The sequence below is a fragment of the Equus przewalskii genome, chromosome 1 (assembly GCF_037783145.1).
Source record: "Equus przewalskii isolate Varuska chromosome 1, EquPr2, whole genome shotgun sequence".
NCBI classification, from domain to species: domain Eukaryota; kingdom Metazoa; phylum Chordata; class Mammalia; order Perissodactyla; family Equidae; genus Equus; species Equus przewalskii.
Window position 1 is genome coordinate 168270951 of NC_091831.1, and position 26630 is coordinate 168297580.

Here is a 26630-nt window from a genome sequence, read left to right on the forward strand (position 1 = left end):
CAAACTGAATACAGCAATACATTAAAAGGATCATACACCATCATCAAGTGGGGTTTATATCAGGGATATGGGGATGGTTCAGCATCCTCAAATAAATCAATATGATACACCACATTAGCAAAATGAGGAATAAAAGTCGCCTGATCATCTCAATAGATGCAGAGAAAGCATTTGACAAGCTCCAACATCTATTTATGATTAAAAAAAAACTCTGAATAAAATGGGTATAGAAGGAAAGCACTGGGGCCGGCTCTGTGGGCAAGTGGTTAAGTTCGCGCGCTGCGCTGCGGTGGCCCAGGGTTCAAATCCTGGGTGCGGACATGGCACCACTCGTCAGGCCACATTGAGGCGGCATCCCATATCCCACAACTAGAAGAACCTGCAACTAAGATATACAACTATGTACAGGGGGCGTTTGGGGAGATAAAGCAGGAAAAAAAAAAAAAAGATTGGCAACAGTTGTTAGCCCAGGTGCCAATCTTTAAAAAGAAAAAAAAAAAGGAAAGCACCTCAATATAATAAAGGCCATATATGACAAACCCACAGCCAACGTCGTACGTAACAGTGAAAACCTGAAAGCTATCCCTCTGAGAACAAGAACAAGACAAGAGTGCCTATTCTTGCTGCTCCTATTCAACATAGTACTGAAAGTTTTGGCCAGAGCAATTAGACAAGAAAAAGAAACAAAAGATATCCAAATTGGCAAGGAAGAAGCGAAACTCTCGCTGTTTGCAGATGTCATGACTTTATGTATAGAAAACCCTAAAGAATTGTCAGGAAACATCAACAACTACAGCAAAGTTTCAGGACACAAAATCAACTTGCAAAAATCAGTTGCATTTCTATACACTATAATGACCTAGTGGAAAGAGAAGCCAAGAATACAATCCCATTTACAATCACAACAAGAACAACAAAATAAAATATATAGGAATAAGTTTAACCTAGGAGGTGAAAAACCTATACACTGAAAACTCTAAGATCTTATTGAAAAAATTGAAGATGACATAGAGAAATGGAAAGATATTCCATGCACATGGATTAGAAGAATAAACATAGTTAAAATGTCCATATGACTGAAAGCATTCTACAGATTCAATGCAATCCCAATCAGAATCCCGATGACATTTTTCATGGAAATAGAACAAAGAATCCTAAAATTTATATGGAACAACAAAAGACTCCGAATAGCCCAGGCAATTCTGAGAAAAAATAAGAAAGCTGGAGGCATCACAATCCCTGACTTCACACTATACTACAAAGCTATAGTAATCAAAACAGCATGATACTGGTACAAAAACAGACACATAGATCAATGGAACAGAATCGAAAGCCCAGAAATAAAACCACATATCTATAGGCCTCTAATCTTCAAGAAAGGAGCCAAGAACATACAATGGAGAAAGGAAAGTCTCTTCAACAAATGGTGTTGGGAGAACTGGACAGCCACATGCGACAGAATGAAAATAGACCATTATCTTGTGCGATACACAAAAATTAACTCAAAATGGATAAAAGACTTTAATGTAAGACCTGAGACCATAAAACTCTTAGAAGAAAATATAGATAGTACAGTCTTTGACATTGGTCTTAGGTATATCTTTTCAAATACTGTGTCTACTCAGGCAAGGGAAACAAAAGAAAAAATAAGCAAATGGGACTACCTTAGACTAAAGAGCTTCTGCAAGGCACAGGAAATCGTGAACAAAATGAAAAGACAACCCACCAACTGGGTGAAAATATATTCAAATCATATATCCAACAAGGGGTTAATTTCCATAATATGTAAAGAACTCATCCAGCTCAACAACAACAAACAGCCTGATCTGAAAATAGGTGGAGGATACGAATAGACATTTTCCAAAATATATAAAGAACTCATACAACTCAATAACAAAAAAACAACCTGAACCAAAAATGGGTGTAGGATATGAACATACATTTTTCCAAAGTAGATATACTGATGGCCAACAGGCACTTGAAAAGAAGTTCAATGTCACTAATTACGTCACTAATTATTAGGGAAATGCAAATCAAAACTACAATGAGATATCACCTTACACCTATCAGAATGGCTGTAATCATTACCAAGACGAAAAATAGCAAATGTTGGAGAGGGTATGGAGAATGCTGATGGGAATGCAAACTGGTACAGCCACTATGGAAAACACTATGGAAATTTCTCAAAAAATTAGAAATACCATTCTATCCAGCTGTCCTACTACTGGGTATTTATCCAAGAACATCAAATCAACAATTCAAAGAGATTTATACACCCCTGTGTTCATTGCAGTATTATTCACAATAGCCAAGATGTGGAAGCAACCCAAGTGCCCTTCTAAGGAAGAATGGATAAAGAAGATGTGCTGTATATATACAATGAAATACTGCTTAGCCATAAAAAATACACAGTTGTCCCATTTGCAACAACATGGATGGACCTTGAGGGTATTATGTTAAGTGAAATAATCCAGAGAAAGACAATCCCCATATGATTTCACTCATATGTGGAAGATAAACAAACACATGGATAAAGAGAACAGATTAGTAGTTACCAGAAGGAGAAGGGGTTAGGGGCGGTGAGCAAAAGGGGTAAAGGGGCAAATATGTATGGTGATGGATAAAAACTAGACTATTGGTGGTGAGCACAATGCAGTCTATACAGAAACTGATATATAATAATGTACACCTGAAATTACACAATGTTATAAACCAATATGACCTCAATAATATAATTGAAAAAAAATCTAAGAGAAAAAAACCCCCCAAACACCTCTTGAACATTATTTGATGAGCTGCTGGGTTGGTGAACACATCCACATGCTGGGTGGGTTTTACACCCTAGCTCCATGTGTACCGAAATTCCTGTGCTCAGGGTCTTTCTGGACCTTGCCTGTGTACCCCTTCATCTGGCTGTTTATCCATGTGTTTGTTTATCTTCCACATATGAGTGAAATCATATGGGGATTGTCTTTCTCTGGATTATTTCATAATACCCTCAAGGTCCATCCATGTTGTTGCAAATGGGACAATTGTGTATCCTTTATAATACCCTTTATAATAAACTGGTAAATATAAGTAAATGTTTCTATGAGTTCTGTGAGGTGCTGTAGCAAATTAATTGAACCTGAGAAGCAGGTGATGAAAACCTCAGATTTATAGCCAGTCAGTCTAGAAGCACAGGTAACAATCTAGACTTGCAGTTGATCTCTGAAGTGGGAGCAGTCTTGTTGGACTAACTCCTTAACCTGTGGGATCTGATGCTATCTCTTGGTAATGTCTGAATTGAGTTGATTGCTTGGTTGTTGGAAAACACACATTGTAATAGTTTATCTGTTTGTTCCAGCATTATTTGTTTAAAAGACTTCGCTTGCCCTGTTGAATTGACTAGATATGTTAGATGAAAATCAGTTGAGCATAGGTGTATGGCTCTGTCTCTATACACCCTATTGTGTTCCATGATCTAGTTTGATCCTTAGAGTAAAACTATACTGTCTTGATGATTATAGCTGTATAGAATGTTTAAAATCAGAAAGTGTGAGTCCTCCAACTTTTTTCTTTTTCAAGATTGTTTTGGCTACTCTAGGTTCTTTTACATTTCCATATAAATTTTGGATTCAACTTATTTTGTGCAGAAAAGCATGTTGGCATTTTCATTAGGATGGTATTCAACGTATAGAGCGGTTTTAGGTGCGTTGAGATACTGAGAACATTGAGTGTTCTAATTCATGAGCTTGGTATGTTTCTACATTTATTTAGATTTTCTTTAATTTCTTGGAGTAATATGTAATTTTCATTGTATGGGTCTTGTATGTCTTTTGTTAGATTTATTCTAAGTATTTTGTGGTTTTTGATGATACTGTGAATAGAATATTTTTTATCTTTAATTTCAGATTGTTTGCTGTTAGCACATAAAATTTATACTATTTAGTTTTGTTTATTAACCTTGTATTCTGTGACTTTGCTAAATTTCTGTTTTTAAGTAGTGGTTTAGTAGCTTTCTTGGTGCCTTCTACACACATGATGTTGTCTTCAAGTAAAACAGTTTCATTGCTTCATTTCCATTATATGCCTTTTATTCCATTTTCTTGTCTTATTATTGCATTGGCTAGTACTGCCAGTATAATGTTGAACAAGAAAGATGAGAGCAGACATCCTTGTCTTCATCTGGATTTAGGGAGTAGGTAACATTAAATATTTCATCATTGAGAATGATGATAGCAGTAGGTTTTCATTGATGCCCTCTCTCAGGTTTTGGAAGTTCCTTCCTGTTTCTTTGTTTGCTGCTGTCAGCAACAATTTTATTGTGAATGGGCATTGAATTTTTTCAGTTGCTTTTTTTGTCCATTTATTGAAGTGATCATGTGGTTTTTCTCCTTTATTCTATTATTGTGGTGCTTTACATTGATTGATTTTCTGGTGTTAGACCAACCTTGCATTCCTGAGATAAATTCTTCCTGGTCATGACACTTTAATTACAATAAATAATATTGTAATTATTTTTAATATATTGCTGGATTCAGTTTGGTAATATTTTATGAAGGAGTTCTACACCAATATTTATGAGGCATACTGGTTTGTAATTTATTATTCCTGTAATGTTTTTTTCAGGTGTTGTATGACAGCTATCTTGGCCTCAAAAAATGAGTTCAGAAGTACTTCCCTCCTCTTCTGTTTTGTGAAAGAGTTGGAGTAAAATTATTAGCTTTGGTTTAAAGTTTGTATTTGATGGAATTTACCAAGGAAATCTGGGGCTGGAGTGTCTTTTTATTTTCTCTCCTGGGTAGAGAGAACATTTCTGAGGGCTAATTCTACTCAGATCTGTAATTTCATCTTGTTTTACTTTTGCTGTGTTGTAGAGGAACTTGTTCATTTCACCTGAGTTGCAGAATATATACGTGAAGTTTGTTCATAATATTGCCTTATTACCTTGTTAAATAGGATATAAAATCTAGCAATATTCCCTCTTTATTCCTACTATTGGTAATATGTTTTTTCTCTCTTTTATTCTTGGTTTTTCTCGCTAAGGACTTATCAATTTTATTAATTTTTTCAAAAGATCAACTTTTGGTGTTTTAAATTCTCTATTTTATATTTATTTCTTATTTCATTGTTTTCTCCTGTATCATTATTTTCTTTTATTTTTTCTTTCTTTTGTTTCTTTTTACTTTTTTATTTACTTCAGGCTTAATTTGCTCTTCTTTTTCTAGCTTCTTAAGGTAGTAACTTAGATAATTAATTTCAAACATTTCTTATTTTTTATTATAAATAGTTAAGGCTATAATTTATCCCTAGTCATTGCCTAGAATCCTGCCAATTGTGGTTTGTTGTGTTTTCATTATCATTCAACTTGGAATAATTTATAATTTCTTTTTATTTTACCTATGGATATTTATAGTATGTTTTTTATTTTACAAACATTCAAGAATCTTTTTAATAACTTAATGGCATTTATTTTAGTGTAGTTTTGTTTTGGTTAGAGAATTTACCCCATAAAATGTCAATCTTTAAAAGTTTTTGAGGGTCCGGCCCCGTGGCCAAGTGGTTAAGTTCACACGCTCTGCTTTGGTGGCCTGGAGTTTCACCAGTTCGGATCCTGGGCATCAACCTAGCACCACTCATCAGGATGTGCTGAGGCGGTGTCCCAAATATCACAACCAGAAGCACTCACACGTAGAATATACAACTATGTACTGGGAGGCTTTGGTGAAAAGAAGAAGAAGAAGAAAAACACACTGGCAACAGATGTTAGCTCAGGTACCAATCCTTAAAAAATTTTTTTTGGAAAGAGAACAGATTAGTGATTACCAGAGGGGAAGGGTGTTAGAGGTGGGGCGAAAGGGGTAAATGAGCACATATGTACTGTGACAGACAAAAATTAGACTACTGCTGGTGAGCACAGTGAAGTCTATTCAGAAATTGATAAATAATAATGTAAACACGAAATTACATGATGTTATAAATCACTATGATCTCATTAAAACTACTGGAAAAAATTCTTTTGAGACTTACTTTATGGACCATATGGTCCATCTTTGCAGTTGTTCCATGTGCTTTTAGGAAGAATGTGTATTTTGTAGTTGTTGTGGTTAATCTTCTATAAATATCATTTAAGTCAGGTTGACAGTGTTTTTCAAAGCTTTTATATCTTTATTGATTTTTTTGTCTATTATTCTATCAATTACTGAGAGAGGAGTGTTAAAATCTTCAACTCTGGTTGTGGGACTGTTCATTTCTCCCTTTATTTTGGTTTTTGCTTCATACATTTTGAAGCTCTTGATACACAATTAGAATGGTTATGTCTTCCTGGTGAATTGACCTTTTTATTGTTGTAAATGTGCCTCTTTATCTCGGGTAAACTCTCTTGTTAAAAAAATTTTGAAGTTTACTTTATCTGTTATTAATATAGCCACATTGGTTTCTGGTACATACTGTTTCCATGAAATATCTTTTTTATCCTTTTACTTTTAACCTTCTATTTTGTTATATTTAAAGTGGATCTCTCATATACAATATTTATGTGTATTGTGCTCTTTTACCCAGTGTGATAATCTTTGCCTTTTAATTAGAGTGCTTAGTCCATTTACATTTACTGTAACATTGGTATGGTTGGTTGGGTTTAAGTCTACCATTTTGAGTTTTTTCCCATTTGTTCCGTCTGTTTCTTTCTTCCTTTGTTTTTCTTTTCCTGTATTATTTTGGATAAATGAAATATTTCTTGCACTCCATTTAAACCCTTCGATTGGCTTTTTAGCCATACCTCTTCATGTTATTATTCTGTAGCTACTTTAGGGATTACAATATGATTTCTTGACTTTTCACAGTCTTCTTAAGGTTTATATTGTGCTGCTTTATATAAAATCAATTACCTTATTACAGTATAATTCTGTTTACTACCTTCCGTCCTTTATGTATTGTGATATATTTTAAATATATATACATTATAATTCTCACAATATAATGTTATGAATTTATTTAAACAGTTATTTTTTGAAGAAATTAAGAAAAACAAGCTTTTGTATTTACCCACAAATTTGCTATTTCTGTGCTTTTCATTTCTTTAGATTTGAGTTTCATCTGTTATTTTTCTTTATCTCGAAGAACTTTCTTTAGTCTTTTTTGTGATGTGGGTCTACTGGTGAAGAATTTTCTCAACTTTCATTTATTGGAAATGTCTTTATTTTTCCTTTTTACTTTCATTGCGTATAGAATCCTGTGTTGTCATTTTTTTCTTAAGCACTTTAAAGATGCTGTTCCATTGTCTCCTGCCTTTCAATATTTCCAATGAAAAATCTGCCATAATTTCTGTAATTATTCCTCTGTGAGTGATGTGTCTATTTTCTCTGGCAGCTTGCATAATTTCCTTTAGATCTTTGGGTTCTTTTTCTCTGTCTACCCCTTAACTATTGATATTCTCCAGAACTATGTCCATAGCTTGGTAGCTATGGCCATGGACGCTGGAGCCACATCTGCCTAAGTCCAGTCTCTACTGCACATCTAATAGCTGTATGTCCTGGGGCGAAACCTCTGTGGACTTTAGTTTCCTCACCCATAGAATAGGGCCAATGGTGGCTACCTCCTTGTGAAGATTAAACAAGTTAATATGTGCAATATGTTTAGAAACTATGGTATGTGTCATGTAAGTGTGCCCTGTTGTTATTGGATGGTCAATCTGAATACAAATTAGCTGGTTTTTAAAAATATTTATTTTAACATTTCTCTAATCAGGATACATCTTACAAGTGACGGCTTTTTAGAATTCCTTTATCCCTGGCTTAAAGGCAGCTTCTTTCAGAGAGGTTTTGTGTTGTTTCTCCAATCACTTTCAACCTAAGGCAACTTTAAATTGACTTCTCTGTTGGAGTTTGGGACCACTCTGATGGTATGTATTCAGATTGGAAATCTGCATGGGTACCAACTTGTGATTCATCTTTTTAAGAAGATATTTTTCTGCTTTCTACCAGGGCCCAAGTAGAGAGATGCACATTTCTTTGAAATTTATTTCTACATTGTGGATTTGTAATTCATTTACTTTCAGGTTAAGAGAGCATAGTCCTTTGGGGTCTCAGCTTTATGAAGGGTTCTCCTATTAGATTCTTCCTCATCTTACGTGTTTTTTCTGTTTTAGTGCTTCATAAAATAATGATACATCTTATGATCAGTGGAATATTAGATTTGTTGATATTAGGTATCATCATTATTATCGTCATCACCGCTATCCTCCCAAGACATCTTTTATATTTTCAGGCTTGAATTATATTAATTATAAGAGAAGAGTAATGGGTTGGGGACTTCTCTTTGGTTAGCATTCCTACTTTGGGATGGGTGATTTTGTGGGAGGAAAAGGAGTTAGTAAAGAGGAAAAGAAATAGTTCAAGAAATAGGAAAAGAACTAAGGATACTAATGTCATGAAGATCAGGTGTTTGGAGCAATGTTATCCAACATATTATAATCATCTGGGGATCTTTTAAAAATTTCAAATTTTGGGTCCTTCTCTAGACCAATTACATCACAAACTCTTGGTGTGTGACCCAGGCACCAGCCTTTTTGGAGCAGTCCCGCTGATTCCACAGTGTAGACAAGTTTGGGAACCACTGGTTTGCAGAGTGTTAAGAATGAAGATCAGTGAGAATGAAGATTAAAAAAGGGCAAGGAGATAAAAGATGTTCAGTGGCCATTTGTGATCCTTTAGAACGTGAATGAAAAAAGTCAGATTATAGGGATTTAAAAATGGATTTATGGTGAGGCCATGAGGGTAAAGGTGTATTCTGCTTATTAGATAAAATAGGCCATGCAGGGGGCTGGGGCTTGGGAGGTGGGGAAAAGGAAAGGAAACTAGGATGGATCAAATGAAAGCCCTTTTCTTTTCTTTTTAATTTTTTTTGCTGAGGAAGATTCACCCTGAGCTAACATCTGTGCCAATAAGTCTTCCTCTATTTTGTATGAGGGTAGCCACCACAACAGGGCTGCCACCGAGTGGTGTAGGTCTGTGCCCAGGAACTGAACCTGGGCCACTGAAGTGGAGCATGCTGAACTTAACCACTAGGCCACGGGGCTGGCTGCTGAAAGCCCTTTCATTTGTTTTCCAAAAGGGACAGCCATATCTTTTTCGGGGTATAGAATACAATGAAGAGAGACTGAAGATTCTAGAAAATGAGAAGATTATTTAAAGAGAAATATGAAAGAGGCAAAGGGAATTGGATTAAAAGATTATATAAATGAGTTATTTTTGGAAAATAAATCTGTGGTTCCAAATTTGGTGAGTAGAATGGAAAGAAGATCAGATGAGGGAACCCCATTGAACCTGGCACTAAAAAGAGGTTGAAAAAAGTTATTATTTCTTTGCTTTTCTCAGTGGAAGGAGAAAGATAGTGAGTTTACTCGATAGAGCCAATTTGATTCACACATTTCAGTATTCATAAAAATTATCTGAGGAGCTAGTTGAAAATTCAGATTTATAGCCTACCTGTTCCATTCCCCAGTTGAAGATTTTTGTTCAGTAGGTCTGAGGGGAGGGCCAAGGAGTTTGCAGTTTTCACAGATTATCCCTGGTAAGTGACTCTCACTAATTCTGGTGGTTCTGAAATCAGGTTCAGGCAAATGATGATCCAGAGGCAGTGCTTTTTAGTTGCTGTCAGAGGAATTAAAAAAAAGAGATGAAGATTCGAGGGGCCAGCCTGGTGGTGTAGTGGTTAAGTTTGGGCACTCTGCTTCAGTGGCCTGGGGTTCGCCAGTTTGGATCCTAGGCATGGACCTATGCACTGCTTATCAAGCCATGCTGTGGCAGGCATCCCATGTATAAAATAGAGGAAGGTTGGCACAGATGTTAGTTAGCTCAGGGACAATCTTCCTTGGCAAAAAGAGGAGGATTGGTGTCAGATGTTAGCTCAGGGCTAATCTTCCTAAAAAAAAATAAAAATAAAAAAGAGATGAAGATTGAAATGAAGGATTGCTGTGTAGCAGGAAAGCCCCACTGGATGCTAAATATCATAGTTTTTTAGTTTTGCCAAGTTTTTTTGTCTGTCTTTCGCAACTCTCTGAAGCATGAAAGCCGACATGGGCAAACCCATCGTTGGATACAGGATTAGCATGGCAGAAAGTCCAAAGGGGAAAAACTTCCATTAATGAGGGAAACCTTGAAGTCAAGGCTTGATTTCCAGGAAGACAGGTTGTCAGGAGGGACCAGGAAGCTGGGAAAAATTGGAGGCATCAAATAATTGAAAATCACCTGTGATGGGGAAGAGGCGATTCAGTAGCTGTGAGAAGAACAGGGGTAAAAAGTGACAGATAAATTGATTTTGTTCAGAGAAGGAGGGACAGTAGAAAAGTTAGGCTTTTCTTTCTTTCTTTCTTTCTTTTTAATAGATGGAATTTGGAAATGAGATATTATTGAGGAAAGGCAGGTTTCTACTAAAGTGAGAAAATTGTCCAGGACCAAGGTTTCTCACAGAGGGGAGGTAATAGAGTTGCCAGATAAAAGTGCAGGATGTACTTAGTTAAGTTGGAATATCAGATACACAGTGAATAATTTTTCAGTACAGGTATGTCCCAAGTATTGCTTGGGACATACTCACACTAAAAATTTATTCGTCGTGTATCTGATATTCAAACTAACTGAGTGAGGGTCCTTTACGTTTATTTGCTAAATCTGGCAACCCTAAGTGGAAGTGATGTTTCATAAGACACAGAGGAAGGTGGGTAAGAGTCAGGTCGGGAGAAGGTAGGTATGGTGGTGGAGCGGAGCTGAGTTGTTTGAGAATAAAAGTATGAAGTAATATCGAGGGAACATTAGTTAGCCGAGAGTGGCAGGTGTAATTGAAATGAGGCGTGCATTAGAGTGGGAGGTGGGGCAAAGATTGTATTAGGGTGTGGGAGCCCTACCAGGATCATTCTTGGTAATTTGGTGAAGGAAGATGGTCTGTCAACTTCTTCTGCCAACCTCTGCAGCTTCTTCTGAAGGATAACTTATTTTTCTGGATACAGAAGCAGTACTCTAGGGAGTCTCATGGTTTCAGCTTGTCAATGTCTAGTAATTTATCTGCGTAGTTTCACCCCACCTCCTTCCAACCTCCTCTGCTAAAAGAAAGGGAAGAGACTGGTGAGTAACTATAGTATATGTTCATGAATGCATTTTGTGATGCATTGTGAAAAAGCATGCCAGGCTGTAAAAAGAGAAGTTAAACTTTATGATCAATTAGGAAAACTAGACAGATAAATGCTAGAATGTCATTTTGAGTACTGGATTTATCAGTATGTCTTCTTTTTTATTCTCCTGATTTTTGAAACAGTTTTATTTTCCATTTTGACTTTAAATAATTAAAGACATAAGCATCTAGTACATTTCACTCAATGAATAACTAATATTAGTTTTAAATTTTTCTGTTATTAGGATTCCTGAGTAGTATTTTTTTTCTTCTAAGTTGTGCTCAACATAGATGTAATTAGTGTAACTCAAATGAGGAAGTCTTGTCTTTGAGTTTGAAAATGTGGAATATTAAGAAAAAATTCTAGTTATTAGAAAAAGAGCTACAGAAAGGAAAACTTCAAAGGCTAGTCTCGTGTCAGCACCTGCTGTGGTCCCGATGTAAACCCTGGAGACCAGGGGTTTTGGCAGCAGTTTCAGTGCTTTTAGTTCAATCTCCAGTATCCCCAAATGTGAAGCAGATGCCAGTTTTCTTCTCTAGGGTTCTCATAATGGCATATAATGAGTTGGTTGTTTCCTAGCAACTAAAGAAGCAGTTTCACTTTAGCTGATCCTGCAATAGGAATGAGACATTTTCCCTTGATAGTTGGTATTAGTGATTTCCCTGACAATGGAATTTCACTTCTGAATAAGGAATGTTCTCAGCCTTTGGTTTCCTAAAGAATTTTGCTTTTGAGTGTGGGCTAAACTCTCCTTAATGCTGTAATGAAAATGAAGAAAAACTTTTGAGTCCGCTAAGCACCTCTCATGGGAAGAGCCAAAGGAGTTTGATACATCATTTCTCAAATGGCATGTGATTATACAAAAAGCTATAATAGCTGTCTTTTTCCCAGTATTTAACAGGATAATTAACAACGAAATTCTTTTCTGTATTTAATGTTTGAGGGAACAGAGATCTATTAAGTTTTGGACAATGTGTTGCATAAAAAATATATGAGAAGTTTTATAACCAGTACCATTTCAGTATAAAGTCAATATAAGAAAATGTATTTTAAAATCTATAACCTACTTAATTTCAAACAGTATGCTCTACAAAAAAAATATTGTTATACCAATTATCACTATAATTCACTTTAGACTGTTGAACAATTTAATGTTTAACTCTGAATATTAGTAGTTGTAAAGCATCTGTACTTAGCTGAGTCACATCTAAGTCCTTCTTCTTTGGCATTGGTACTAGATCCAGAGGTTTTCTGACTCTTAAGATACATGGAGGCATGAGAAAATTACTTCAAACGACCTTCTTTTAGTCATTCATACTTTAAACAGTTTCTAAGGAAATTATCCATTTTTCTTCCTTTGACATTATATAACTAATATAAATTACCTTCCTTATCCAGATTTATAGTATGATATATTAAGTTCCAGAGGTGCCCAGACACTTAGGCAAAGAGATAAAATATTAAATGATGTTCTTAAGATAATTAAGTTAGCCATATCTAAATATACCAAAGAAATTTATTGCCTTGCGTGGAGAAGGTTCACAGACTATGCATTAACCATAGATGAAGTTATTGAATGTCTTCATGGTCAGTTGTGGGCATCTGACCTTCTTATTCATGCCTCTCATGATTTTTGCATCATCAGGTACTTAGCAGTTCTCATGTTTAAAAATACTTTATTAGGCCTCCGTGAAGTATTAAGAAACGAAGCACACTAATTAATTCAGTTGGACAGGACAGTAGTCTTTCAGGCACCTAAGACATAATTTTTTTCTTAAAAACCCTTTAAAAATGAAGCAAAGTTTCTATATACTATAATTCAGTTATTACTCTTAGATTTCTTTGGAACCTTAATCTGAGGCTAATGAGTCAAGTATGTTAAGCCTAGTTTTGAATTCTCCTTTCTCTTTTTAAAACAATAGATTAGTGAACAAGGAAATAAAGAGAAAATATAACTAAAGCCAGTTCTTTGAAATATTTTTCTGAGGCAGTATTATCTAGTAAAATAGTTCAGTTTGATTAATCTATAGCAGGGGTTTCTTTTTTTTTTTTTCCAGTTTTTATTTTTTTATTGAGTTATTGATAGGTTACAATCTTGTGAAATTTCAATTGTACATTAATGTTTGTCAGTCATGTTGTAGGTGCACCACTTCACCCTTTGTGCCCACCCCCCACCCCACCTTTCCCCTGGTATCCACTAAACTGTTCTTGATCCATAGTTTTAAATTCCTCATATGAGTGGAGTCGTACACAGATTATCTTTCTCTTGCTGGCTTATTTCACTTAACATAATTCTCTCAAGGTCCATCCATGTTATTGCAAATGGAATGATTTTGTTCTGTTTTGCAGCTGAGTAGTATTCCATTGTATATATGTACCACATCTTCTTTATCCATTCGTCTAGCAGGGGTTTCTTTTGATCGCTATAAATGTATTCATTCATTTAACAATTATTTATTGAGCTGGCATCAGATAATTATTGCTGTACTTTTAAAATGTCATTGGACTTTTTGTCATCTTCAGCTGCAGACATTTAGTGGCTACTTACTATGTTTGGGGCATTGGTTAGATGCTGAGGACAAAAGGATGTGTAAGGTGTAGTTCAAAATTATAAAATAACACAGTTTTACAGTGTTTTATTTAAGGCAGTCAAAGTTGGAACTTAGAGAACAAGGCTGAGTATATGTAGTGTTGACTGTTCAAGTTGGTGGTATTGTTATAGGATATTAGATTTCACAGATTCATTGAGGTTCCATGTCTTGGAAGGAGCCCTGTGGTCAGCATTGAAAGAGAATAAGTTCTCAGAGGGAGTTAGAAACAGCTTGTTAATATTAATTGCTTGTTATTTCCTCCTACAAAAATGCCCTTCTTTTTCTGCTAATTATCAGAGATGACTTACATGAGTACCTTCAACTCACTGTGACTGAGTGCTTATAAATGCAGCTTTGAATATTGTAATGTTCTTTTTTTACATGTTGCTATTGTAGATATCTAAGACAGAAAGCTATTACAGATTTTTAGACTGCCACCAACTGTCCCGGTCTCTCACCCCCATAAATTTGTTATTTATGCCAAATTTCTCAAGTGTTAGAGTAGATTTGGTCAGTGTCATTACCTTACCAATTTACTCTTGTGTTCTGGTGCCTATAAATACAAGTGTAAAGATACTTTTCACCTGATAAAACTGCTTAGTGACCTGAAGGTTTAAATTGGTAATTTTGTCAAGAAAACAATAGAAATAAAGCAAAGCAACAACAGTATAAAAAAAGGAGAGTTATTGTTCCCCAGTGTCAACCACTGAATTTCTCACTTCCTGTTCTGTGTAGTTTGAGGATGGAACAATTGGTAAGGCTGGGAGGGCCCTGATTCTCGGAGCTTCGTTTCTAACCTGACACCCAGGGAAGAGCTCCTGCCGCAGCCCTCTGATTGTGTATAGCTGGGCCAGATTCTCTTCTGCTCTACATCGGTGATAGGCCTTCTTGGATCAGCCCTAGTCTGGTACCTTTGTAAGATGAAGGTATTTTACTATTCTTGGCCATGAATTCCTTCCTTAGGTTTTAGGCCTTTCAGTCACTTCTTGCTCTGTCCTAGATGCAGGAACTAGCATGTCACCTCCCCTTCTCCCGTTTGGTGTATCATTAGCTATTTCTTCACCCTGGATCTCCCCTTTGGCAAGATTAGGCTTCTTCACCTATCTAGTTACATGTCCTTCTTCCCTAGAACTTTTCAGTACAGTATTAGGTTTCTCATCTCTGACCTTCGCCTTTCTTCCCAGTTCAAAGCCTTTGTTTACTTTGGATGGATCTTTTCATCTGAGTGAAAAACATGTTACAGCCCATTTGTAGGCTAACCCACGCTCTAGGAATGATTGACGCTGTGGGCTTAGGTTGCCAGTTTTACTTCCCTGTCATTGGCTCAAGTGCTTCCTAAGGAGAGGGGTGGGACCTTGTCCTGTTTTTGTCCCTTCACATTAATTTTCATTCTCAGCAGTGAACATTGAGAATCAGAATTCTTACTTTCAGAACACAGAATCGGGGGAGGGCACAGTTTGGCTGTTCAATCCAAATGGAGTGAAACAACAGATTTCATTTACGATTTTTCTGGTATCCAAATAAAGAAGTGAGGACAATTAGAGAAAAACAGAGCATCTGGTTTAACTCCAGGCCTGAATCTGGAAAGAGAGCAAGAAAGGAAGTAGCAAGAAAGAGAAAGGAGAGACAGGTAGGAGGAAATTGAAGTCATTGTTGTAATTTAACTTGGCCAGTGTCTCACTGATAAAACAAAGATGCTTAAGTATTCTTTTGTGTCTGATGACGCAGGGAAACTCTTCCCATTTCCTTCTTTGTGTGTCTACCAGGGAGAAGTTTCTACGAGGGGGAGGCAGTAGAGGTCCTGGGACAGTCAGTTCCTGTAAGGACGGGCTCTAACTGTACCTCTGACAAAAGTGGGAAGCATGCAGAATGCTGCCTTGATTATAAAGAGAATTGATAAAATGCACTGTTTCATTCACTTGAAGTCAGCAATCAAAATTAGTGCAAAAGGAAGCACTAATAGAAAAATGTGCCAAGCCAGAGAAATATATTGGTCAAAGGGGATAGAATGATGTCAGACACAATTCATTAGCAGCAAAAACTAGTCAGGCTGAAATAATTTGCCTTACTAAATGAATAAATTAAAAGGAGGCTCATTACCAAGCCCTTGTAATATTCCATTTCTACCTTGAATACTTCAGAAGAATTCCTAACTTTTCACTCCTTTGTGTTGTTCACTTTATGGACTTTAAAGAATAACTTACAATGTTTTGAACAGAGTCTAGGATGAGAGTAATTATAAAAGGTAGGGCCTTGTCTTCTGTGGTCATAATTAAGGAGTCTTAATAAAGGTCACATAAGATTACTTACTGGGCCCTTGCGAGAGCTTCTCAGAGCTGGCCCCAGTCAGATGGGTGAGGGCTTACCCTATCTCCTCGGGTGCGGATGGGGAATCGTGGGTCAGAGCAGATGTGAGAAGCTGCTGGAGCTGTTCAAGTTCCAAGATTTGAACAGATCCCAAGCAGGCAATGGGAAAGAATTATGGCTATTACTGGGGATTTCATAGGATTGTGATCCCTGATCCCTTTTTATTATTTAGGCAGATACTATATTTAGTTAATTTTAAGATCCATATATTTCAAATTTTCCTATCTCTGGAATTGGAGTATATTTTACGATTAATAACATCTTGGCATCATGTCAATTTAATTATTAAAATTTTTTTCTCTTTGGTGGTGTATAAAATAATGATGTATCTTATAACCTATGGGGTTTTCTATTTGATGAGATACAGTAATTATTTTTATTGTGATTACTTTAACTGAATTGTATTTTCACTTTTTTCACAATCACTGCAGAGTGATTCCATGTTATTCATTTTGGTCAGGTATTTTATTGTTGAAAGATGGTTTTAAACTGCTGGTGGCAGTTTTGGCAACCTGTTCATCCTCTTTCATACCCCCGTCACTAATTTAATTTTCCCCCTTGTTACTCACACAGAGGCTGCTAGATTATTCTTCCCAACATGTAACTCCTGTGATGTCTGTCATTTTGGAGACTATCAGTGTCTCCCTATTGCTTTTTAAAGCAACCTACACTCTGACTTTATTCATTCTTTCAGTGGTTAGAGTTTAGAGAAAGAAAGCATGAAACCTACTCCTGTAGATTCTTTTATTTCCTGTGCACTTTTACTTATTGATTTTTAAAAAAATTGTTAATGCTATGTGATCGTTTATAGTTGGAAAATAATGCTATACTAATTTACATTCGTAGGTGTTTGTGTGTGTTTAATACTTGTTTTATGTAATATTAGTTAATTTTATGTTAATAAAAAGTCCACCAAAAGAAATGATTCATGGTGAATTAAAACGTCCTTTTTTTTCTTGTGTTTCTTTTTTGTATTTATTCCAAGCCTGTACATATGTCCATAAAAACAAATATGTTAGACCTTTATAATTAGTTTATTTTAGTAGAGTCTAAGTCTGGTGTATTAGTTACCTGAATGTAGAAGACATCAGATTAAATAGGTTGAATTAATGTTATCCTTAGACAATTCTATACTACTAAAACAGCTACCTATTATTGAGTATTTACTCTATTAAGCCTTATACTGTTTACCTGTATTATCTCATTTAATCCATGCAATTCTTTTTTTTTTTTAATTAAGGTTGTAAAAGTTAACATCCTTGTGAAATTGCTGTTATACATCGTTATTAGTCATGTTTTAGGTACACCACTTCACCCCTAGTGCCCTCCCCCCACCCGCCTTTCCCCTGGCAACCACCGATCACTTCTCTTTGTCCATATGTTAACTACCACCTATGAGTGGAGTCATACAGAGTTCGTCTTTCTCTGTCTGGCTTATTTCACTCAACATAATACTCTCAAGGTCTATCCCTGTAGTTGTGAATGGGACGACTTTGTCCTTTTTTATGGCTGAGTAGTATTCCATTGTATATATGTACCACAACTTCTTTATCCAATCATCAGTTGCTGGGCACTTAGGTTGGTTCCATGACTTGGCTATTGTGAATAATGCTGCAGTGAAGATAGGGGTGCATGGAACTTCTGGAATTGCTGATTTCAGGTTCTTAGGATAGATACCCAATAGTGGGATGGCTGGGTCATAAGGTATTACTATTCTTAACTTTTTGAGGAATCTCCATACTGTTTTCCATAGTGGCTGCACCAGTTTGCATTCCCACCAACAGTGTATGAGGGTTCCCTTTTCTCCACAGCCTCTCCAACATTTACCACTCTTGGTTTTGGATGTTTTTGCCATTCTAACAGGTGTAAGGTGATATCTTAGTGTAGTTTTGATTTGCATTTCCCTGATGATTAGTGATGATGAGCATCTTTTCATGTGTCTATTGGCCATCTGTATATCTTCTTTGGAGAAATGTCTGTTCATGTCCCCTGCCCACTTTGTAATTGGGTTATTTGATTTTTTATTGTTGAGTTGTGTGGGTTCTTTGTATATTATGGAGATTAACCCTTTGTCGGATAAATAACTTGTGAATATTTTTTCCCAATTACTGGGCTGTTTTTTTTGTTTTAATCCTGTTTTCCCTTGCCTTGAAGAAGCTCTTTAGCCTGATGAAGTCCCATTTGTTTATTCTTTCTATTGTTTCCCTCATGTGAGGGGTTATGGTGTCCGAAAAGATTCTTTTGAAGCTGATGTCAAAGAGTGTGCTGCCGATATTCTCTTCTAGAAGACTTATTGTTTCAGGCCTAATCTTTAGGTGTTTGATCCATTTTGAGTTTATTTTAGTAAATGGTGAAAAAGAATGGTTGATTTTCGTTCTTTTACATGTGGCTGTCCAGTTTTCCCAGCACCATTTGTTGAAGAGACTTTGTTTCCTCCATTGTAGGCCCTCAGCTCCTTTGTCAAAGATTAGCTGTCCATAGATGTGTGGTTTTATCTCTGGGCTTTCAGTTCTGTTCCATTGATCTGTGCATCTGTTTTTGTACCAGTACCATGCTGATTTGATTACTGTGGCTTTGTAGTATGTTTTGAAGTCAGGGATTGTGATGCCTCCAGCTTTGTTCTTCTTTCTCAGGATTGCTTTAGCAATTCGGGGTCTTTTGTTGCCCCATATGAATTTTTGGATTCTTTGTTCAATTTCTGTAAAGAATGACATTGGAATTCTGATTGGGATAGTGTTGAATCTATAGATTGCTTTAGGTAGTATGGACATTTTAACTATGTTTATTCTTCCAATCCATGTGCATGGAATTTCTTTCCATCTCTTTATGTCATCGTTGATTTCTTTCAAGAAAGTCGTGTAGTTTTCGTTGTATAGATCTTTCACTTCCTTAGTTAAATACCTTTATCCCAAGGTATTTTATTCTTTTTGTTGCGATCATGAATGGGATTGAGTTCTTGAGATCTTTTTCTGTTAGTTCATTGTTAGCATATAGAAATGCTACTGATTTATGTATGTTGATTTTATACCCTGCAACTTTGCTGTAGTTGTTGATTGTTTCAATAGTTTTCCTATGGATTCTTTGGGGTTTTTCTATATATAAGATCATGTCATCTGCAAACAGCGAGAGTTTTACTTCTTCCTTGCCTATTTGGATTCCTTTTATTTCTTTTTCCTGCCGCATAGCTCTGGCCAACACCTCCAGTACTTTGTTGAATAAGAGTGGTAAAAGTGGGCACCCTTGTCTTGTTCCTGTTCTGAGAGGGATGGGTTTCAGTTTTTGTCCGTTGAGTATGATGTTGGCTGTGGGTTTGTCATATATGGCCTTTATTATGTTGAGGTACTTTCCTTCTATACCTATTTTATTGAGGGTTTTTATCATAAATGGATGTCGGATCTTGTCAAATGCTTTCTCGGCATCTATTGAGATAATCATGTAGTTTTTGTTTCTCATTTTGTTAATGTAGTGAATCACGTTGATTGACTTGCAGATATTAAACCATCCCTGTGTCCCTGGTATAAATCCCACTTGATCATAGTGGATAATCTTTTTGATATATTGTTGTATTCGGTTTGCCAAAATTTTGTTGAGGATTTTTGCATCTATGTTCATCAGTGATGTTGGCCTGTAGTTTTCCTTCTTTGTGTTATCCTTGTCAGGTTTGGGGATCAGGGTGATGTTGGCTTCATAGAATGTATTAGGGAGTGCTCCATCTTCCTCTATTTTCTGGAACAGTTTGAGAAGGATAGATATTAAATCTTCTTTGAATGTTTGGTAGAATTCTCCAGAGAAGCCGTCTGGTCCTGGACTCTTATTTTTGGGGAGGTTTTTGATTACTGTTTCTATTTCTTTACTTGTGATTGGTCTATTCAGATTCTCTATTTCTTCCTGATTCAGTTTGGGTAGGTTGTATGATTCTAGGAATTTATCCATTTCTTCTAGGTTGTTCAATTTGTTGGCATATAGTTTTTCATAGTATTCTCTTATGATCCTTTGTATTTCTTCGGTATCTGTTGTGATTTCTCCTCTCTCGTTTCTAATTTTATTTATTTGAGACTTCTCTCTTTTTTTTTAGTGAGTCTGGCTAAGGGTTTGTCGATTTTGTTAATTTTTTTGAAGAACCAACTCTTTGTTTCATTGATTCTTTCTACTGTCTTTTTTGTTTCAATATCATTTATTTCTGCTCTAATTTTTATTATTTCCCTCCTTGTACTGTCTTTGGGCTTTGTTTGTTCTTCTTTTTCTAATTCCGTTAGGTGTCGTTTGAGGTTGTTTATGTAAGATTTTTCTTGCTTATTGAGGTGAGCCTGTATTGCAATGAATTCCCCTCTTAGGACTGCCTTTGCTGTGTCCCAAATAATTTGGTACGGTGTGTTTTCATTTTCATTTGTCTCCAGATAATATTTGATTTCTTCTTTAATTTCTTCAGTAATCCATTGTTTGTTCAGTAGCATGTTGTTTAGTCTCCACATTTTTGGCCCTTTCCCAGCTTTATTCTTGTAGTTGATTTCTAGTTTCATAGCATTGTGATCAGAAAAGATGCTTGATATTATTTCAGCCCCCTTGAACTTATTGATGCTTGCTTTGTTTCCCAAGATATGGTCTATCCTTGAGAATGTTCCATGCGCGCTTGAGAAGAATGTGTAACCTGCTGTTTTTGGATGAAGTGTCCTATATATATCTATTAGGTTCATCTGCTCTAATTTTTCATGTAATTCTATAATTTCCTTGTTGATTTTCTGTCTGGATGATCTGTCCATTGGTGTTAATGGGGTGTTGAGGTCCCCTACCATTATTGTATTGCTGTTGATGTCTCCTTTTAGTTTTGTTAATAGTTTCTTTACGAATTTTGGTGCTCCTGTGTTAGGTGCGTATGTATTTATAACTGTTATGTCATCTTGGTGGAACGTCCCTTTCATCATTATATACTGCCCCTCTTTGTCTTTCTTTATCTGTTTTGCTTTGAAGTCTACTTTGTCTGATATAAGTATGGCAACACCTGCTTTCTTTTGTTCATTATTGGCTTGGAGTATTGTCTTCCATCCCTTCACTCTGAGTCTGTGTTTGTCTTTGGGGCTGAGGTTTGTTTCCTGGAGGCAGCATATTGTTGGATCTTGTTCTTTGATCCGTCCTGCCACTCTGTGCCTTTTGATTGGAGAGTTCAATCCATTCACATTTAGTGTGATTATTGAAACGTGGGTGCCTACTGTTGCAATTTTATCACTTGTTTTCTGGTTCTTTTGCATTTTGTCCTGATGGAGAGCTGTTATTTTGTGTTATTGTCCTTCTGCTTATCTCCTTTGTTCTGGATTTTGTAACCCCTTTCCTTTTTTTGATTTTTCAGGAATGAGTTTCTTCCTGAGCAATTCTTGAAGAGGAGGTTTTGTGGTGATGAACTCCTTTAACTTTTGTTTATCTGGGAACGTTTTTATTTCTCCATCGTATTTGAAGGATATTTTCGCTGGGTAGAGTATTCTTGGCTGCAGGTTTTTGTCCTTCAGAGTTTTGAATATTTCATTCCAATCTCTTCTAGCCTGTAAGGTCTCTCCTGAGAAATCTGCTGATAGCCTTATGGGGTTTCCTTTGTAAGTAATTTTCTTCTGCCTGGCTGCCCTTAGTATTTTCTCTTTGTTGTTGACTTTTGCTAGTTTCACTACTATATGCCTTGGGGTTGGTCTTCTTGTGTTAATAAAGTTTGGAGATCTATTGGCTTCTGTCACATGAAGTTCCATCTCTCTTCCCAAGTTTGGAAAGTTCTCAGCTATTATTTCTTTGAACAGGCCTTCTGCCCCCTTCTCCCTCTCTTCTCCCTCTGGTATACCTATAATCCTTATGTTGCATCTCCTAATTGAGTCGGATAATTCTTGGAGAGTTTCTTCATTTCTTTTTAGTCTTAGTTCTCTCTCCTCCTCTGTCTGCAGCATTTCTATGTTCCTATCCTCCAAATTGCTAATTCTGTCCTCCATATTATCGACCCTACTGTTCAGAGAGTCCAGATTTTTCTTAATCTCCTCCATTGTGTTCTTCATCTCCAGTATTTCTAATTGGTTCTTCTTTATAGTGTCAAGCTCTTTTGTGACATAGCTCCTGAACTCATTGACTTGTCTATCTGAATTCTCTTTTAGCTCTTTGAGTTTTTTCATAATGGCAGTTTTGAAATCATCGTCATTTGGGTTATAGATTTCATTGTCTTTGGGATTGTTTTCTGGGTGCTTATCATTTTCCTTCTGTTCTGGAGATTTGATATATTTTTTCCTACTGCGTGATGTCGTGGATTTGTGCCTCCGCATAGAGATAGAGTTTAGTCGCTGCTTCCACTTGTTGCGACTGGTGTGGGGGAGGGGGGGCCGCTGTTTAGACTGTCCCAACCAGGAACCCTGTCAGCTGTTACTGACTGGGCCTGGACCCCTCCTCATAGTCACAGTGGTCCTGTGGGGTCCCTTGTCAGTTGTGGGGGCAATCGCAACGGGGCCTCAGGCTGCTGGTGCCTACTGCACCACTTAGCTGCAGCCCACTTAGACGCGCTCCCTCCTTGTGGTCTGCAACAGTGTTGTGGGCTTTCCCATCAGCCAGGAGCAGGATCACCTATAATCGCTGATTTGTCCCTAGCAGAGCCCACCAGATCACGCTTGTCCACTATAGGTCCCAGCAGAGCTATGGGTATCTTCTGCAGTCTGTCGTTAGCTCACCTAGCTGTGCTACTTTTGCCCCAGGGCCTTTCTGCCTTGCGATTGCCAGTCAGGACCTCTCCACTAGTGCTGTGCAGAGGCTTTCGCTGAGGCTGCTGTAAGAACCTGGAGTTCCCCCCGGGCTATGTAGCCGTTTCACCAGAGCTCTACTCTGCCCCACTCCACTCTCACGGGATCTCTGGGAGCCCCTCGCCTCATCTGGGACATGGCCAGAGTCTGTGGGCCTGGTGGTGGCTTGTAAGCTGCTGCCTTGTGGGGAATTCTGCTCTAGGGAGCTTCCTGGTGTTCCGAATGCTGGGCGGCGCCTCCCTGCCAATGGCGAGCAGAGGCCCTCCCTGCTGGGGGGGTGCGGGACTCTGGACCGACCCCCCGGGCCACAGAGCTGGCTGTTGGAGCTCCACCCAGTCCCCAAGCGCATCCATGGGAAGTCTGGGCACCCCCTGCATCGACCCATGCACCAGAGACTGTGAGCCCAGCGGCAGCTTGCGGTCTGGAGCTGCCCTGGGCAATCTGCCCACCAGGAGCTTCCCTTTGTCCTGGATTCTGGGTGTGGCCTCCCTGCTAATGGCGAGCAGAGGCTTTCCCTGCCGGGGAGATGTGGGACCCCGGAGCCTTCCCCCGCGCCGCAGAGCCAGGCACTGGAGCTCCCACCGTGTCCCCAAGCATGTCTACGGGAAGTCCGGGTACCCCTGCACCGAGCCATGCACCGGAGACCGTGAGTCCAGCAGCAGCTTGTGGTCTGGTGCCATGCCGGGCCCGCCAGGAGCTTCTCTTTGTTCTGGCTTCTGGGCAGGGCCTCCCTGCTAATGGCGAGTGGAGGCCTTCCCTGCCGGTGGGTGCGGGACCCTGGGGAATTCCCCCTGGGCTTAGGGTGTGATCGCGGGGGGCTTGGGTAGGGCTCTTGTCACCTGTTTCCACTGTTGCTCCACTGGTGAGTGCATACTCCTGCCGTTGGTGTGTGACGATGCTATGGGGGAGTCTGCTGGAAGAGAGCCTCCTGCAGGAACTAGGTTGTCCGGGGGTCTGGGGTCAGAGAGTTTTCACCTATTTCCACCTCCTCTTGGGGGGACGTCTGTCTGCCTTCCGATGTGTAGTAGCACGAGACTTTTAGGCATCTTGAGATGCTATCTGGATATCCTTTGTTAATCGGTGAATGTCCAATTAGTTGTAGATTCGATGGGGGAGAGACAAAGAAGACCACTCACTCCGCCATCTTGGTCCTGCCCCCTCTCACCTGTCCCATGCAATTCTTTATAATAGGTACTGTTATTATTCTTATTTTGTAACTGAGGAAAACAGGCATAAAGAGATCAAATGAGTTGGGCAGGGTCCCACAAGTAAACTCTCTTATTCCCTAGGCTGAGCTTTTAACTAAACTGTACACCTGAAGTTTTAAAAGGTTTAAGTTTCCATTTAAAAGAGTGGGAGCATACTCTTTAATATCATTTCTGAAATGCTAATTGATATTAATATATTAAGACTTTTGCTTTGTCATTTGGCTGCAGATTTTGTATTTCGTACTTGGTACATTATAAGGCATATCTGAGAGGATTTCTTTGTAAATCTCTTTACTTTGACACTCATTATTTAAATGCCCCTTTTTCATTTCACCTCAAGTGCATTTTTTGTTAATATAGATAATGTGTTATTTTGGTACAGTTTTTATGTAGGGGCAAGTTATCAAGTCTTTTTAGCAGTATTTGGCAATGAGAAGTTTGACAAACCCTTCTATATTATGATGGCAGTACCTGCAGTAATATAATTCATTTATAAACTGTGGTAGCAATAAAATGCTTCTTTGTGCAAATTAAAAAATTGAATTTAAATTGTTACAGGTATGCATTATTTGGACTTGATCACACTTCACTGAGGTATGGTGGCATTTCCCAGTTACCTAGAACAAGCTGTAATTCAGTAAAGGGAAATGGCTTTCTGTCTCAGTAATATAGTGAGGGTCTATGATATCCAGATTAAAACTCAATAGTACTTTTCTTCGTGGTTAGCTGTTGGGATATCTTCACTGCTCAGAGGAATTTCTGGGAGTAGATGACCATTAGTCATGGGTAATAGCCCATTAGTGGTTCAGTAGACTAGTTACTGTTCAGTGACAATTTCAACTAACCTCAGGTATTGAGTTCTTTTCAAATTTTTTTTTTTTTGAGGAAGATTAGCCCTGAGCTAACTACTGCCAATCCTCCTCTTTTTGCTGAGGAAGACTGGCCCTGAGCTAACATCCATGCCCATCTTCCTCTACTTTATATGTGAGATGCCTACCACAGCATGGCTTTTGCCAAGTGGTGCCATGTCTGCACTGGTAAACCCCAGGCCACTGAGAAGCGGGACGTGTGAACTTAACCACTGTGTCACCAGGCCAGCCCCTCAAATCATTTTTTTTTCCTTGTGAACAAATTGATTTAGGGAGAACAGATATTGTGAAGAGTTTAGATCAAATGTGAATTTAAGAGGGCATAGTCCCCACAAGATTACCCTCACTTCCTATACCAGTTGCAAATTCAAGGGTTCCCAAGACCACCCATAGATTCAATAATTTGCTAGAAGGACTCAGAAAACTCACTGAAAGCTAATATACTCATGGGTATGGTTTATTATAGGGAAAAGAAACAGATTAAAATCAGCCAAGGGGAGAACCACATAGGGCAGTGTCTGGGGAATTACCAAATATGGAGCTTCCATTGCTTCTCCCCATGGAATCAGGAGACATTACTTTCCTGGCATTGATGTTTGACACTATGGATGGAGTCTTGCCACATAAGGAAGCTCACCTGAGCCTTGGTATTCAGAGTTTTTATTGGGATTTTGTGACATGGTCGTGATTGATTGTCCATGTGACTGATCTCAGTGTCTAGTCTCCAGCCCCTCTGAGCATGACCCAAAGCCCCCAGCCTATATCATGTTGTTACTATCTGGCCAGCCCATGGCCCCAGGGAAAGACCTTAGAGATTACTTCCCAGCGGCCGAAGTCAAGGGCCGGTTTTCTGGGGCCTTTTTGAACACAGTTAAATTCTTTACTCTACAGATATAATGTGAATAATACTGATTCCAGAATGAATGTATGTCCAAAGCTAAATTTGGTTATTAACCTTAATATGTTGGAAATACTGTTATTGAGAATTTTTAGGCATTGTAATTCAGAATGGAAATTCCTTGAAAGTATAATTGGTCTGGGTTGTAGAGTTTTCCAGCCAGAGAGGCTGCTGGGACTGGTTCTGCATCTGCTTCAGTACTCCGTACTTATACTCTTTTTGATGTCATGGTTATTAAAAGTATGATCATCTTCTCCCTCTCTTCTTTGGTCACCTTTTTTTCGTTTGTTAAAGACATTGACATTTTGTTTTCACTTCACTTCTAGCCACCATCTTGGAGGACTTCAGAGTCCATGTAGACAATCCAGTTAACATCCTAGCCTTTTAATTTCTTCATCTTCTTAACATGAGTGCCCTCAACCTTCATTCTACTTTAGCCATCCATCCTCATGGTACACCCTCAATCTTGTCCCCTGGGAGTACTCATTTTACTGTCTTACCACAGATTTTCATCCTTTCAGCCTTCTTACTGTGGCCACTGCACCTCGGGTTCCTTGACTATCTCACTCTTTCTGCCTTTTCATACCTTTCATTTCTTTCCTAACACAGGTATTATTATTATTATTGATATATTGACCTTAATTTTGAAATTCTCTTTTCCATTAGTTTCCATAATGCTGCATTATCCTGTGGTATCTACTTTTTATCTTCTCTTTCTCATTCTACTTTATAGTTTCCTTTTCCTCCACTCATTTTTTAAAAATATTAGTCCTCAACACAGGTATAATCCTCC

At 37.9% G+C, this 26630-nt stretch overlaps 1 protein-coding gene across 3 annotated transcripts in view; it reads left to right on the forward strand.

Annotated features, from left to right (window-relative positions):
- The window catches only part of NUBPL (NUBP iron-sulfur cluster assembly factor, mitochondrial), a 211873-nt gene that overhangs the window by 91562 nt on the left and 93681 nt on the right, over window positions 1-26630 (forward strand). The window contains exon 1 of one of the 3 annotated variants that reach the window (XM_070587614.1): window positions 10990-11099. The exons of 1 other annotated variant lie outside the window; for it this stretch is intronic. The gene's annotated coding sequence lies outside the window, so the exon portion shown is untranslated. Of the gene's footprint in view, window positions 1-10989; window positions 11100-15113; window positions 15368-26630 lie in introns of those variants that run through there. One more of the 3 variants, XM_070587608.1, reaches the window with a different exon arrangement.